Raw genomic sequence first — 14,313 nt, 5'->3', positions numbered from 1 at the left:
CACGGTTGCTGTACATGTTCACTTTCAGGTATAATTGTGTGAGTATCCAGTACTACCCAAGGGAAGCATAGGTATTCCACATGTATTCCTTCCTCTCCTTACTGTGTAAAAATACCTCCTTACACCACTACTCATATCTTTTCCAAAGCAGTGACTTGTTTTTTTGCCTACTTGTCGCTGGAAATAAGGAGTCCCATGTGGAGGCAGGTATATCTTATAGATCAATAGGACCATTTCTGTGCCAGTGGAAATACCTCTCTCCTTGTAGTAACTTAGGCCTCTCATCCTACAGATTCTAGCATTGTTGGAACAAAAATATAAAGTACACTATAAGGGTTCTTGGAAAAAATGGAAAACACAGAGGCTTCTGCTTCTACCTCTTTATTATTGGCTTATATGGAAATAGCATCATAGAGAAATAGCTTATTCAGTACATTTACTGAGCCAAGAAGAAGGTGACTTTATTCTTGGAGAATGTGGTGGATTAACTAATGGCCAACACAGCATTCCCAGCTGAACTGAATCTGTGTGGTTTTGTCATGGAAAATCCACCCGAGGATTGTTGCCAATGGCCTAAAAAGAACTGAAGGGGAAGGTGGTGGGCTGTTGATTTCCTTGGAGAAGCAAACTTGGCTGTTTTCTCATTGTCAGAGAATCTTGGGTCCTCACTGTCACTGGGAATAGCTGCTGCTCTCAAGAAAGCTCCGATCACCAGGTGTGGTGGCATGTGCCTATAATCCCAGCACTTGAGAGGCTGAGGAAGAAGAATCACTGTGAGGTTGAGACCAGCCTAGGCTACACAGTGAGTTCCAGGTCAGTCTCAACTATATAGTGAGACCCTGTCTCAAAAAAAAAAAAAATTAAAGGAAGGAAGAAAGAAAGAGAGAAAGAAAGAAAAGGGAAGAGAAGAGAAGAGAAAAGAAAAGATAAGAAAGCTCTGATCTTTACCATGAGCATCACTTCCTAGCTCCATTGCAGATCTCTCAGCCTAGTGGCACAAATCCTTCACCCTACCAGCATAGGATTTCTAGCTTCCACCACTGGCTTTTGGGTCTTCCTGGTGCAGATCCTCAACACAGACAAGCATGAGATGTTGTTATGGACTCAAGACCACTGGCTGTACTTGTGGAGGACTTTGCCTTGGACTCTAGGCATTCAGCTGGACTTCTGCAAGACATTGCTGTGGGATTCAGGCCCTTTGCTGGATTCTTTGGAACTCTAGTGTGAGGCTAGATCTCTTGCACTCTTCTGCATTTGACTTTTGAGTTAAATATCTTAAAATAAACCTATAAATTTTAAATCCTGTATTAAATCTATTCCCTTGCAAATCCTGACTACAACAGAGAGTATCACTTCTGAGGTAATACTTCAGCTTTACCTGCAATAGAGCTTTCAAATGTTCTATAAACCCAAAAGCTTCTGGATGGTCTAATATATGTATCCAAAAGTCATGGCTCATTCCTCTACTTTACTATGAAGTGAGCTCTTAGGTCACTTGGTATGATATATGAGAATCCATGTCTATGGATTCGGTGTTATTTAGTTGCCTTAAGAAACCATGAGCCTCTGAAGGGAGGCTAGGTGAATGGTTAAAAACAAGAAACAAGATATTTCATGTAAAGGTACAAGATAGCAATGACGAATGTAACTGTACTTTATACTCCAAAAGTACCAATAAAAATACATTTTTAAAATTATTTCCATATGACCATAAGTGTGTGCTATTAAGGGGAGCTTATTACATTCTGATGTGTGGAATGAGAGCTGTTAGGCTCTGGCAAAAGTGTTTACTCTGCCATCTTGTCCTACACAGACTTTATCCTAATAATATGATTTTCATATTACAATAAGCTGCAGCATAAAATGTCCAATTTTATGATTTGGCAAGTCAGAATGCAGCTAGCCTACAATAGGAAGTTTGGCATGTTTTATCACTCAGTGCCCCAAGATTAATAACATAGCAGGATCTTTCATGAAAGTGTCAAAGCCTTGCTCCAGGTGGAGAACCTGTCCTCAGAACCCACTTTGTGTTCAACATGTACTGCATATCACTGACACCTCCCAGAGCATGCTGCAGCATCTGCTGGATCATATGGCCTAAAAAGGAAAACAAGTTCTCTCACAACCTTGACCTGTTGTGGAGTCCTTTGCTGCTTCAAATAATAATCAGTTCTGGCAAGTAGGCATCTTACCAAAGCCGTCAGCATGATGTCTGTAGGTTATCAGAAGATTATGGTCTTTTTGTGCTACATTAGGACAAGTATAAGATTGTTGCATAACATTGGATACAAACTTCAGATCCATATTGTTCTTCTTTCTACATGAATGCAATCTATTTCCTAATCTCCTTTTTTATTAGAATGGGAACAAAAGCATTCTCAATATCAATGGCGGTATATCAAGTACCATGAATAATCCTCTCACATAGCGAACATCATGTCTAAAAAGACAACTACACTTGGGGCTACAACTTGTGTATAATTTTGGAAATTTACATTCATTCTCAAATATCCATCTGGTTTACCCCACAGGCCAAGAACCTATTATGAGCATTATCCCAATTTTCAAGTATGTCTGTCCCAATTATACTGCTGATGCTTAGGGGAAATAACAAGGTAGGCCTAGATATCTTATGGAGTCACATAGCAAGATGGACCGACTCATGATTCCATTCCATTTCTACAAGCCCTGACCTCAAATAAGAGACCTATGAAAACGTTTTGAATTTTCAGATTTCAATGTCAATTCCAACCGGGTATTTAATAAACTTCGACATATGTAGATGAACTTATTTCCCAGCACACAGCCGAGTAAGTAGCTATAAGTCTCTTATGAGAAGTCTTGGTAGAATCATAATGGTATACATTTGTTTCCATGTTGCAACATCATTCTCTTCAATGTGGGGTTCAGTTCGGAAAATGGTTTAAATCCAGAACCTGAAGAAGATATTATGACTTATTTTTCAGGGGAAATGACCACATTTAGTCTCATAATTCTTCATTTCGTCCTTCTTCTGATTATAGATGATAAGTAATATTTTAGACTGAGATAATATCAAAAAGCTATCGTGAAAAATTGAGAACATAACATATCTTCAGAGAATAGCCTACCCACTCAGGACACTGGCTTCTCAACTTCAGAAACGCATCACTTCAAGTTTCCCTTTCCCTCACTCAGTAGCGAATAGCCACTCTTTTTTTTTTTTTTTTTAATTTTATTGAGTTTATTGGTACATTTTAGGGATACAGTGCAGTTACATTCATTGTTGGGATCATGTACCTCTACATGGCAAGTCTTGATTCTCATTTTTTCCCCTTACCTCTGCCCTCCCTTCACCCCCTCCTCCCCTCCCCATCTACAAACACTTTATTTTCATCTTTTCATTCTCTCACATTTTTTTCTTTTCCCTTTTTGTTCTTCCCCTACGCATCACACCTTCCCTACACCTTTAGCTCCTTTCTTCAAATTTCTAAATGTCAGTAATCTTATTAGAATCTTATGCATTGTTGCAGAATATTCACACCAGGGAAACTATTTGGTATTTACACATGTGTGACTTATTTATTTCACTTAGGAGTGTGAAGGGCTAGATACTGACATTACCATTAGCTGCTCCAACTTCAAAGCAACACCTAGCTCTTGTTAGCATTTTGCCTATATTCTTCACCTTTACACATCTGAATAATCCACCTTGGGCTGAATAATGAATGGCTCTTAATCGTTAATCACTCAATTATTTCTTTACTCAAAATTGAGCAAGGTTAATATATCAGAATTCCTGATATTAGGGATGGAGAAGTAAACAAAAAAAATCCATGCTCATATGATACTTACTTACTTTCTGTAGGCAGAGATATATAAGTATTTACAATATGTCATCTTTAAAAATATATAAATGTATACCTTTATTATTATCTATCATATAATATATATTGATGGTATTAAAGTGTACTAAAAACTACAAAAATATACCAAATTTTAGCTTTAGCTATAACATATGAATCAAGTCTGGTATTTAATCTCAAGCTTTAAGCCATTAAAAGCTAAATAACTGAAAAACTCCTCCCATTTAAATTTTGACATTATTGAAATTTACTTGGGAAAGTGCTACACAATTACATAGACTGCCATCACATTCACTGTGCACAACTGCATCTATGGTGTGAATAGAGAATAACATGCAAATTTACTGCTAATATTGTCATATTCAAGCACAAGTATGCATTTTATATTTAAGTTTCAGTGAAATCCATGTTATGGGCTTGTTGAAACTTTCAGATATTAGATGTGTCTATTATTGAAATAGAAAAATACTATGGTAATTTAAAATGTACTAAAAATATTGCTTTTATGAATGAACCAAAGTAAATGTTAAGAATTTTAAATAAATAGCTTAATATATTTATAGCTATTACAACATTAGATTTCATGAGTTATAACTTTTAAAACATATCCAATTTAAATAAATAGTATATTAAGATTATATAATAGGATGAAGAAGACTAATCAGCATATTAATAGGTATTCCTAAAATTAAGAATTAATCTTTGGAAATAGCATTAAATTTTTAATTTTTATACCCCAGTTTTTGTTATACATTTTTCAAGAACAAGTCTTATTTTGGTAACAGTATCATTTGGAAAGAGAAACTGAGAGTATGAGTTTAATGAAAATCAAATTGATCAATTTGCCTGTTCATAATTTTATCAGTTCAAAATCTCACATATAACAACATGCCCAACACATTTTTAGCTACATTTCATGAAAAATATAGGAGTAACAGAGAAATGAAGCAACAAAACCACAGTATGTTGTCAACAGACAAATGAGAAAATAAGATATTGCAAAATAGCTGGAAAAAATTCCTTAAAAATATGACATTATGCAAGATACTGCCTTAAATAACATTCTTGTTTAAATGAAAAATTTAGCTACTATTTTTAGTATCTTAAAAGAAAATATGGAGGATTTGTAAAGCTTGTAAACTTTTAATTTCTCTGGTAAAACAAATTATCAATTTTTCTTCTCTCTTCATTATATTTTGCTATACAGCATACACAAAAGTCTATGATAGCATTAAATGCTTTCTTTGATCAGCCACTTGGATGTACAAAAATAACAGATGATTTTCTTAATATTTGAAAACATGTGGACTCACAATGAATTCAACAATGCTTCGTTGTTTTACCAGCAAGCCAAGAAAACAACATGGTGATTCTGATAGAATAAATATCTGCAAAATGGAAAATAATACTTTTCAGCAGATTGTTCACAAAGTGTTTATAGTTTTGCATAATATAAATGAACTGCTGGTCATTATCAGAAACGCAGTAAAGCATTTTCATCATTATTTTTCAGCCAAAGATAAATTCCTGACATACAAGAAATGTTGTTACTGCCTTGTTATGCGCTTATGTTCTAACAAGACGCAACAGCACTAATTATGTTTAAAAACAGATTTTGGAGCAAAATAACATCTTGTGTCTTACTTTGCATGTAACGATGCTGAAATGGATAAACTTTTGTTGTAGAGCAAACAGTTTATGTGCTAGGAACTATAAGAGAACTTGGTAAAACCTGACAGTGTCTGTGTTTCTTACCCGGCAATTTGCACATTTACTCTCAGCAGGTACTAAAAATTAGTGTCTATGCAATGGAAGCTGAGATATCAGTAAAAGTTAAGAGATAATTTAGTTGTCTTTAAGTCAATTTTTACTCCATTTTCATGTTGCCAGTTTCAGATTTTCTTATGAATGTCCAAACCAAATAAATTTTTTTCTTATTGTGTACAAAAATATCAGAACTAAAAAAATAGTATAACAAACCAAAATTTGTTTCTGGAAATATTTAATAAACATCTTTTATCTAACAGTATAAATGTGTGATTTGTTAGATGGTTTCACTAAAACTATTTCACAGAGATAACTGAAAAGTTGGAAATCTATTGTGAATATTCTCACCAAAAACACTTTATATGAGCAATGCTAGAAAAAAAAAATCTCAGTCTTTGAAAGTAAGCATCTACTTAACTTCACAAAGATGCAATATAGTTACTTTCTAAATAACCTGACAGCTGAAAGTGCTGAGGATGGGTGGGTACAATTCTGTAAGGTTTATTTCACAAAATCAATGATTACATTTTAAATAATCAAATGTAAATATTATGAAAATTAGCTATAATCCACAGCTATTATTCTGTAATAGTGACTCTTGACTTGCCAATTATTGGTTTAAACACATGAACATTTATGCAAAATGCAAATTTTGCATATCACACACAAGATAAATAGAGAAAAGCGAGACAAGAAAGGAGGCTAGGAAAGCCCTAGGGTAGGAACAGTATGCCCTCAGAGTGGCCCTCATTGGGCAGTGTGATGTGCATGATCATAAGAGAATTTCATGGAGAGATATCACTACTACTACTACTACTACTACTACTACTAATAATAATAGTAATAACAATAATAACTGGCAAATTCCAGGACTCCCCAGACAAAAGTGGCTATAAATGTGACTAAAACTGAATGAACAAATGTGGGATTGGTAGCAGGAGAGATCAGAGAAGAGGAGACCAGAAATATAATCATTGTTAGTCTATTTTAAAGACATAACTATTTTTCCGAATGAGAAGAGGAACCATCGGCATGTGTTGAGCTCAGTAATGTTGTGAACTGGCTTGTGATGTAGAGGGACCAGGCGTCCTAGCAGGTTGATTTTACAGGACAGTGCGAGTGCAGTGTGTAAGAGACAGGGCAGGAAGAGCAAGCACAGATAAGCTTAGGCCAGGTGGCAGCAGGAAATTGAGGTGAAAATTGAGCAGGCTCTGATATATTCTGAAGGAAGAGGTAAAGATATTTGCAAGTGGAAAGGATAACAAGTATAAAAGCAAGATGGTGCTTAATTACGATTCCAAGAGTTTCTATTGTACAAGAAGGGAGCTGTCTCTTCTTGAGATGAGAAAGATTGTGACCAGGAACAGGTTTTAAAGTGAAGAGAGAAATTTTGGTGTAAGGCTTTGTAAGTTTAGGAAATGTATTAGGCTTCCAAGTGCAAACCTTGGAGTGTGCATTTGAAATTAGGTGACTCAGCTGGGAGGATGACAGGATGTAGAAGATGTTGGAGACTCAAAGTTAGATAAGAAAGTACATTCCCTTTTATGCACTTTCAATTTCTTATTCCCTTCTTCATCCACTTACTTAATGGAATATACTAACCTGTAATTAAACTCGAACATCCTGCTACAAATCTCAGCCTGTATAACTAAGAATGGAAGAAAAATACACACTGTCCACTCAAAGACTGCTATTAAGGATATTTTGGGCCTTTGCTGAAAGCTCTCATACATCCTGAACTCAGCTCACTGTCTCCCTCTTATAAAGACAATTGTTTTTCTTGTACTCTATCTTCTTACTCCTAACATTTCTCAGATATTGACCTTGAATCTTACTTTGGTAAGAAAATAAAATCACCAGAAGTGACTACTGCAAAGTCTTCTTCAAGAAACAATCTACCTATCTATCTCTATCTCTTTGCTCACCTGTTATGGTGGACAGAATTCTAAGACCAAAGTTCACTCTTCCATCCACGGAATCCCTCTGACAGCACAACGCTAGAATTATCTTCCATTGTAGCAACAATAAGAAATTCTCAGACATAAGACTCCTTGTTTAAATTTAGAATGAATAAGAAATAATGATAAGAAAACTCCAGAAGTACCCTTCCATATTTACTTTTCTGATTGCTTTGCCTGTAGTTCTCTCTGTGGCCCACTGTTTTCAGACTTCTAATGCCCACACCCTCGCCTTCATTCATGACTCCTCCCACCAGCCCTACTGGCTTTCCAGCCACCTCACCCACCACGTAACTCTCTTCCTCGCTGTGTTTCTCTGCACAGGACTTCACTCTGTGACTCAATCAGCACTGACTTAGTTACTCTGCTTGTTAAAACTTTTTCTCCTCTTAAAAACTTAAATACCCGCAAAATTCTTTGGAACTCACACAAATAAGTGTAATACAGTGTAATAAGTACTATATTTCAGATATGCAGAAATAAGTGATACGTTCCAGAGAGGCACAAGGGGAAAGATCACAAGGATCACAAATGAGCTTTTCCCTTTTATTCTAGGTTTTAAAAATGAATATATTAATATGTTAACATGAAAGGCAATATAAAATAATTAATGAAGAAACTTTGTGTATAGCAAATGATAGTTTATTATGTGACTAACAATGAATGAGAATGGATGGTGTTTTCATTTTCTTTAAAGATAAAGATAGAAAATTCTGGTAACAGAATAATTCAACATGTTTGTTTATATTAAGAGAATGGATTACCAAGATTGTGTGTGTAATATTACAACTATTGCTTGTTTATTTTGGGTTAAAAAAAAAACAACAACATTTTTCTCTCAAAACAGAGTACCCTGAAACCCAGGGGCTACTCTCAGATTTTGACCTCCTAAGAACATAAATGTTCAAGGAATGACAGTTGAATAAAGTTTATCATCTAACACTGCCAAGAAACTTATAAAGAAATGTTTTTTCTTTTCCTATTTTTGTGACAAAGAAACTAAAGATTATATAAATTTCTCAAAGTCACACCAATTAGTAAATATATCTCTTCTCAATACTCCTATACCTTAGTTTCAACTACTGATAAAATACCATTTTTTAAATTTTATAATTTTATGTAATTAAGCAAATATTAACTTTGTCAGTATTAAATTAAAGAGGGTTAGTCTCAATATGAATGTGGGGGAAAAATTCTGTAAAGAATTTTATCCTGAAAGGTAGTTTTTAGGTTTAAATAGCTACCAGCTGAATTGCTCTGGCATATTTTAAGGCACAAAATATTTTTTATTAAAATACTTCATATTTTTGAAAAAATCCTGTTTTTGTAAAATAAAACAAGCCCAAATTGAAAACTCTTAGAAATACTGTCTTATAAAGCTAAGCAAACAAAACAATTCTTTTCATAAATACCAGAACACTAAAGAGCCTAATTTTGAATTTGCTACTCTATTCATTTCATTTTCAAAATTCCCTTTGAAATCAGATTAGTGTGGAGGGTTGATTATTTTGAGTGTGAAAAATGAAAGCCAACACAGCCGTTAGTATTTGACATTTAGAGATTTGCGGCCACCTGAGATCTCTTTGTAAATATTTATGAGGAAAAGTTCCGTCTGGCTTTTATGACATGAACACTTATTTGCCAAATCTCTGCTCTGGTTCCACATTTCCATTTGGGGGACAAACCCTTGAGGGCCCCCGGAGTTAGGAAGTTCACCAGAGGAGCACGTAAATGTTCTTGTGAAGACCACACACCCAAGTGGTCAGAGGACTTTGGTGCAAGATATGCCTCCTCAGAATACTACCTTTGTGGAGGAGATCAAAGGAAACAAAATAGAGTTTTTTAAATAAGTGTGTATAATAGTGAAAAAATAATGAATTCCAGCTTGTCTGGGGTGAAACAAATACAAAGAACTTCTACAGATCCCCAAATAAAACAAGGCAAATTACTGAAAAAGGCTGTTATTCTTTACCATGCAGTTATATTTCATCCAAATATGTTGCATTGTGTGAGCTGTATTTTCAGTAGGCTCTTCAAATATTCAAATGTTCTTTGCCCTTCCCATTGAGTTATATATGCCATTGTAAAAGATTTTAAATACATATTATTTTTAAAAAGGAGTTTATATGTAAATGTTTCTTTCTAAGGAATTTTAGCTCTGTATCTCTCTCTTAACACCTTCTTGTGTAGCCCCCCAAAAGGGACCAGAATTCTATGTAAGCCTGTGCAATGTTTACCCAGTGAACAAAAAAGAAAAGAAACTTAATTAGTGAAGCAAAAAATATTGAGACAGAATAGTTTTAGTGAGCAGCATTTTTGCCCATTCCAAGTGAATGTCCTCAGAAAGGAAGAAAATTTAAGACCCAGTAACAACCCAGTCAGTTGGGTACATAACATTGATAATATCACAAACCTAAGCCTCTCTCCCCATCTCTTCGGTAACTGCCTCAGTGTCAAGATTTAACTCTTCATACTCACATTACTGCAAAGCCCTACTATGGATTTTATTTGCATAATATGGCTGCAAGAGTGTCTCAAGCTCTTCTAAAGCATTCTTGCTACTTCCTTGTCAGGAGGGGCAAACTACTTTCTTTACCTTGAATTTGAGTGGCTTTATGACTTGCTAATGAACAATAAAATGTTGTAACTCTGAATTTTGCAAGCAGAAGTATGCAAGAGTTTAGATTTCCTCTAGCTTTCTGAAACGTTCACACCATGCTCGAAGCTCTGTTAGGAGTCCAGCACCCTCTGGCAGCCATGCAGGGAAGGTGAACCATATGGAGTGGTCACACATAGGTGTTGACATGTTTCGCACACCTTCTGTTCCTCCCAGTGCCGGGCCCAGCTTGATAAGTGAACACTCTTCCACGTGTTCCCAGCCCCCACCACCAAGTCACCTGTAGCTCCTGCAACTTTCAAACCACAAGGCTGCAGACATCATGGAAGAGAAGTAAGCTGTCTCTGCGGATTCTTTCTTTATCCCTGATCAGTATGCAGGAACATAGCAATTTGGTTGTTTTAAACTAGTAAGTTTGAGAGGAACTGGTTGAACAACAGTAGTAGATAGAAGAGTTTCTACTTCTGATCTAGTCTCCCGGTGCTTTATTACCCACAGTGTTGCCAGCATCATCTTTCAAAAATGAAAATTCAACTTGGTAATTCCTTTTTTATCAGCTCTCCTTTATCAGTACAATTCTGTTTTTATCCTCATAATGGACCCACAGCCCTTCACTTAATCTTGGACAATCACTTATAAATTGCTATTCTAGTAAATATCAGAAAATTATGTTGTCATTTATCTTATCAAGAAAACTTATTTTCATGGGGAAATTATTTCAACTATCAGCTCTACCTTCAAATTGAGTTACATAAACAGATATTTTCCCCCTTCAATCAAATAAGCACTGTAAATACTCCTTAATTTATGATGGAGTTGCATTCTAATAAATTAATAATGAACAGTAAATATCATAAGTGTAATTTCATTTAATATACCTGACCTACCAAACATAATAGCTTAGCAACTCAGTACATGAGAAAATGCTTCCTGTGGTGGTCACATGAGTAACTGGGTGTTGTGGTTCACTGTTATACACAACTTCATAAGAGAATATTACACTTTATAGTGACAGTCTTGCAAGAGATCAAAGTTTGAAGTATAGTTTGAATGAATATTGTTTTTATAGCATCAAGTCAAAAACTTTAAGCAGAGCCATGTTAAGTAAGCCACACTTATACTCTCATTCTTGATTTTAACAATACTTCTATGGATTTAAATCTGTCTCTCTATTTATTGAAACTGAATGCCTTTACAATTTGCTTTGACTAATAGAATCCTGCAATCACGAGAATAATCCCCAGCTTGCCTCAGTTAGAAAGATCCACTTAGGTCATACTTGAGAACTATCCCAGTTGAAGCCTCAGAATTGGGTATAACATGGGCCAGAGATGAGCTATCCCAGGATAGGCCAAACCAAATATCTGATGTACAGAACCATGAGGAAATTAATGATTGTTGATTCAACCCACTAACTTTTTGTGGTGATGTACGCAGCAATTTAACTGATAAAATTCATATATAGAAGTGGGCAGCTGTTGCAATCAAAAGCTAAAACAAATGGCATTGGCTTTAAAATCATTTGCCAAGTGGAGGCTGGAAAGTCAGCAAGAAAACTATTAACAGACACAGGAAACGAGAAAATTTTGATACCAGGCTACAAGAAATGGTGACGTCTCTATAACAGGGTAGACAAACAATTGTCAAATTGTCACTTGTACAAACTTGGAAGACAGGATATGAACTTAATGAAGTTGTGGATTTGGCAAGAGCTATTATTAAAGAAAAAGTTGAGAAAGGAGGAATTGTTGCAAAAGCTGAATGTTGAAAAAATATAGAATACTTGGACTTTGCTATGTTGGTAAACAAAACTCTATGTTAATCCTAGTCTCTTAAATTAGTAAGAGATTCTAACAGTAAGAAATAGCATTGGGCTAAAGACCAATGTGAAGGTGTAGATGGAAAATTCTTTATTAATACTTTAGAAATATTTAAGGTAGATCATAGGAGAAGTTTTTGTTAGAAAAAATACTAAGAATCTTAAGGATCCTTAGACAAAGTAGAGAGAGAATTATGTCAAAGAATAATGAGACTTTTATCTAATGCTATGGATTATAATATGATGCAAAGGAAACTCACATATTATTTAAAGATGACATAGCAATACAGATTAAAATAGATTTAGCCAGGGAAAAATGAAAAGGGAAATGACAGAAAAATAGCAACACAAGCTATTTCTCCTATAAATTAAAAGGTATCTTATAGGGCAAATTCAAGAAACCAGAAGGCAGATCCAACAGCTTCAGAGAATTATAACTAAGGTACTAAATTAAGGTGCTAAGATAAGCCTGAGGGAGCATACTGACCTTCAATCAGCACTCAGGCTGGAAAACCTTGTAGCTTATGCCCTGTTAAATTCAGAATTTCTCTAATCTAATGACTGCTTTCTCCTTGTTCCTGCTTACAAATGGGTGTAATCACTGCAAACATTGCTCCTCTTTATTGTATTCTGACTGTTTGAAACTAATAACGCTGTTATTTTTCATCATAGGTCTACACGTAAGAAGATACACCTGGAAAGATTTATTTTCATTCAACCTACTGTACATCATACAATCACAAACTTTAAATTTGGGGCTGCATGACGAGAATACAATGTTTTAAAATTCCAAGATGTGCATGACTATATCTGGTATGTGGAAGGAACATGTCATTCATGTAGACAGGGCACACAGTGGTACTAAATAACCATGAATTGCTCCTGTCCCAGCCTACATATCCCTTTGCAGTATGATTTGGCCCCTCTACGGCAAAGGATAGGAGTAGGCTCTGTCTCCACCTTGAAAGCTGGCCCACCTTGTGTTCCACTTTGACTACTAGAATACAACAGACATGAATTTGAATAAGTTTTGACATAAGAGACCTCACACAGAACACTGTCTTCTGGCAATGATGCCACTATGTGACAACTCGACTGTTTTTAGGATGGAATGAGAGGTTTGTTTAAAGAAAGGCTCCCAAAATGTCTCAGACACCTTAGCTGATGTCCCAGACAAGTGAATAAACCTAGTCACACCACGCAAAGCATAGAGGAGCCACCCTCTCCAAGCTCAGATCCAAGTGACTGGCTCCAGAACTGGCAACAAAGAAAATTATTGTTTTAAGCCATTAGTTTAGGGATCTTTTTTTAACAAATCAATAGAAAGCTGATGCAGTCTTTTTTCTTATCTGATCAAGTAAATTTCATAAAGGAAATTTTGTTTGAAATCTATTTCTTTACTTCCCTTGTCTGTGTCCTACTTAGGAAATTGTATTTCCTTGTGTACTTTTAAAAGCCACAATTAGTAATACTCTGATATTAGAAAATAATGACTTCTAATCACAATGAAAACCAAAGAATTATAGTGTTATTCCATAAGATTTTATTTTGAGGGTTAAATACATGAATACATAAAGCATGCTTTAATATGTACACATATGTAAAAAATGCATGAAATGCACCACATATATTTTTCTAATCATTTTATCATTCTATTATTTTATATTTTGCTATTACTCATAATCAAAACAATTCTTAACTAGTAAGAAAGCAAATTTAATGCTAAAAATTTCAAGTACTATGATAGACTGGGAACAGAAATTTTGAAAAGAAGTAGAATTTAGGAGAAGCACAAATTAGGAACTAGGCATTCATTAGCCAGTCTGTTCATGGTTATCTCTGTCCTAACATATATCTTGTACAAAAAAAACAAACAATGAAAAACATTAGTCTTGTCAATTTAGGAAGAACTTTAGAGATATTTAGTGTAAGAACATTTTACAGGTGGATAAACAGATGCCTATGTATACTTATGACAGATCATGAATTACTATGATTTTAGGACTGAGATGGAAGTCCCGGGTGAGAGTCAGGTACCTTGCATCACAGTGTCTTACCCTCCAAACTCTGTGAACCTAATGTAATCATCAGAAAGGGCTAAAAGGCTAAAACAGTTCCAGTGTATAACTGATATTGTGTAATAGGAATAAAAGTCTGGAAGGGAGGAGGGGGTGAAGGGAGGGCAGGGACAAGAGGAAAAATGAGAACCAAGACCTGTCATGTAGAGGTACAAGATCCCAATGATGAATGTAACTGTACTGTATACCTAAACTGTACCAATGAACTCAATGAGAAAAAAAATAAAAA

The sequence above is a fragment of the Fukomys damarensis genome, unplaced genomic scaffold (genome assembly GCF_012274545.1).
Source record: "Fukomys damarensis isolate Sample0158 unplaced genomic scaffold, DMR_v1.0_HiC HiC_scaffold_35, whole genome shotgun sequence".
NCBI classification, from domain to species: Eukaryota; Metazoa; Chordata; class Mammalia; order Rodentia; family Bathyergidae; genus Fukomys; species Fukomys damarensis.
Note: the sequence above shows the minus strand (reverse complement) of the source record.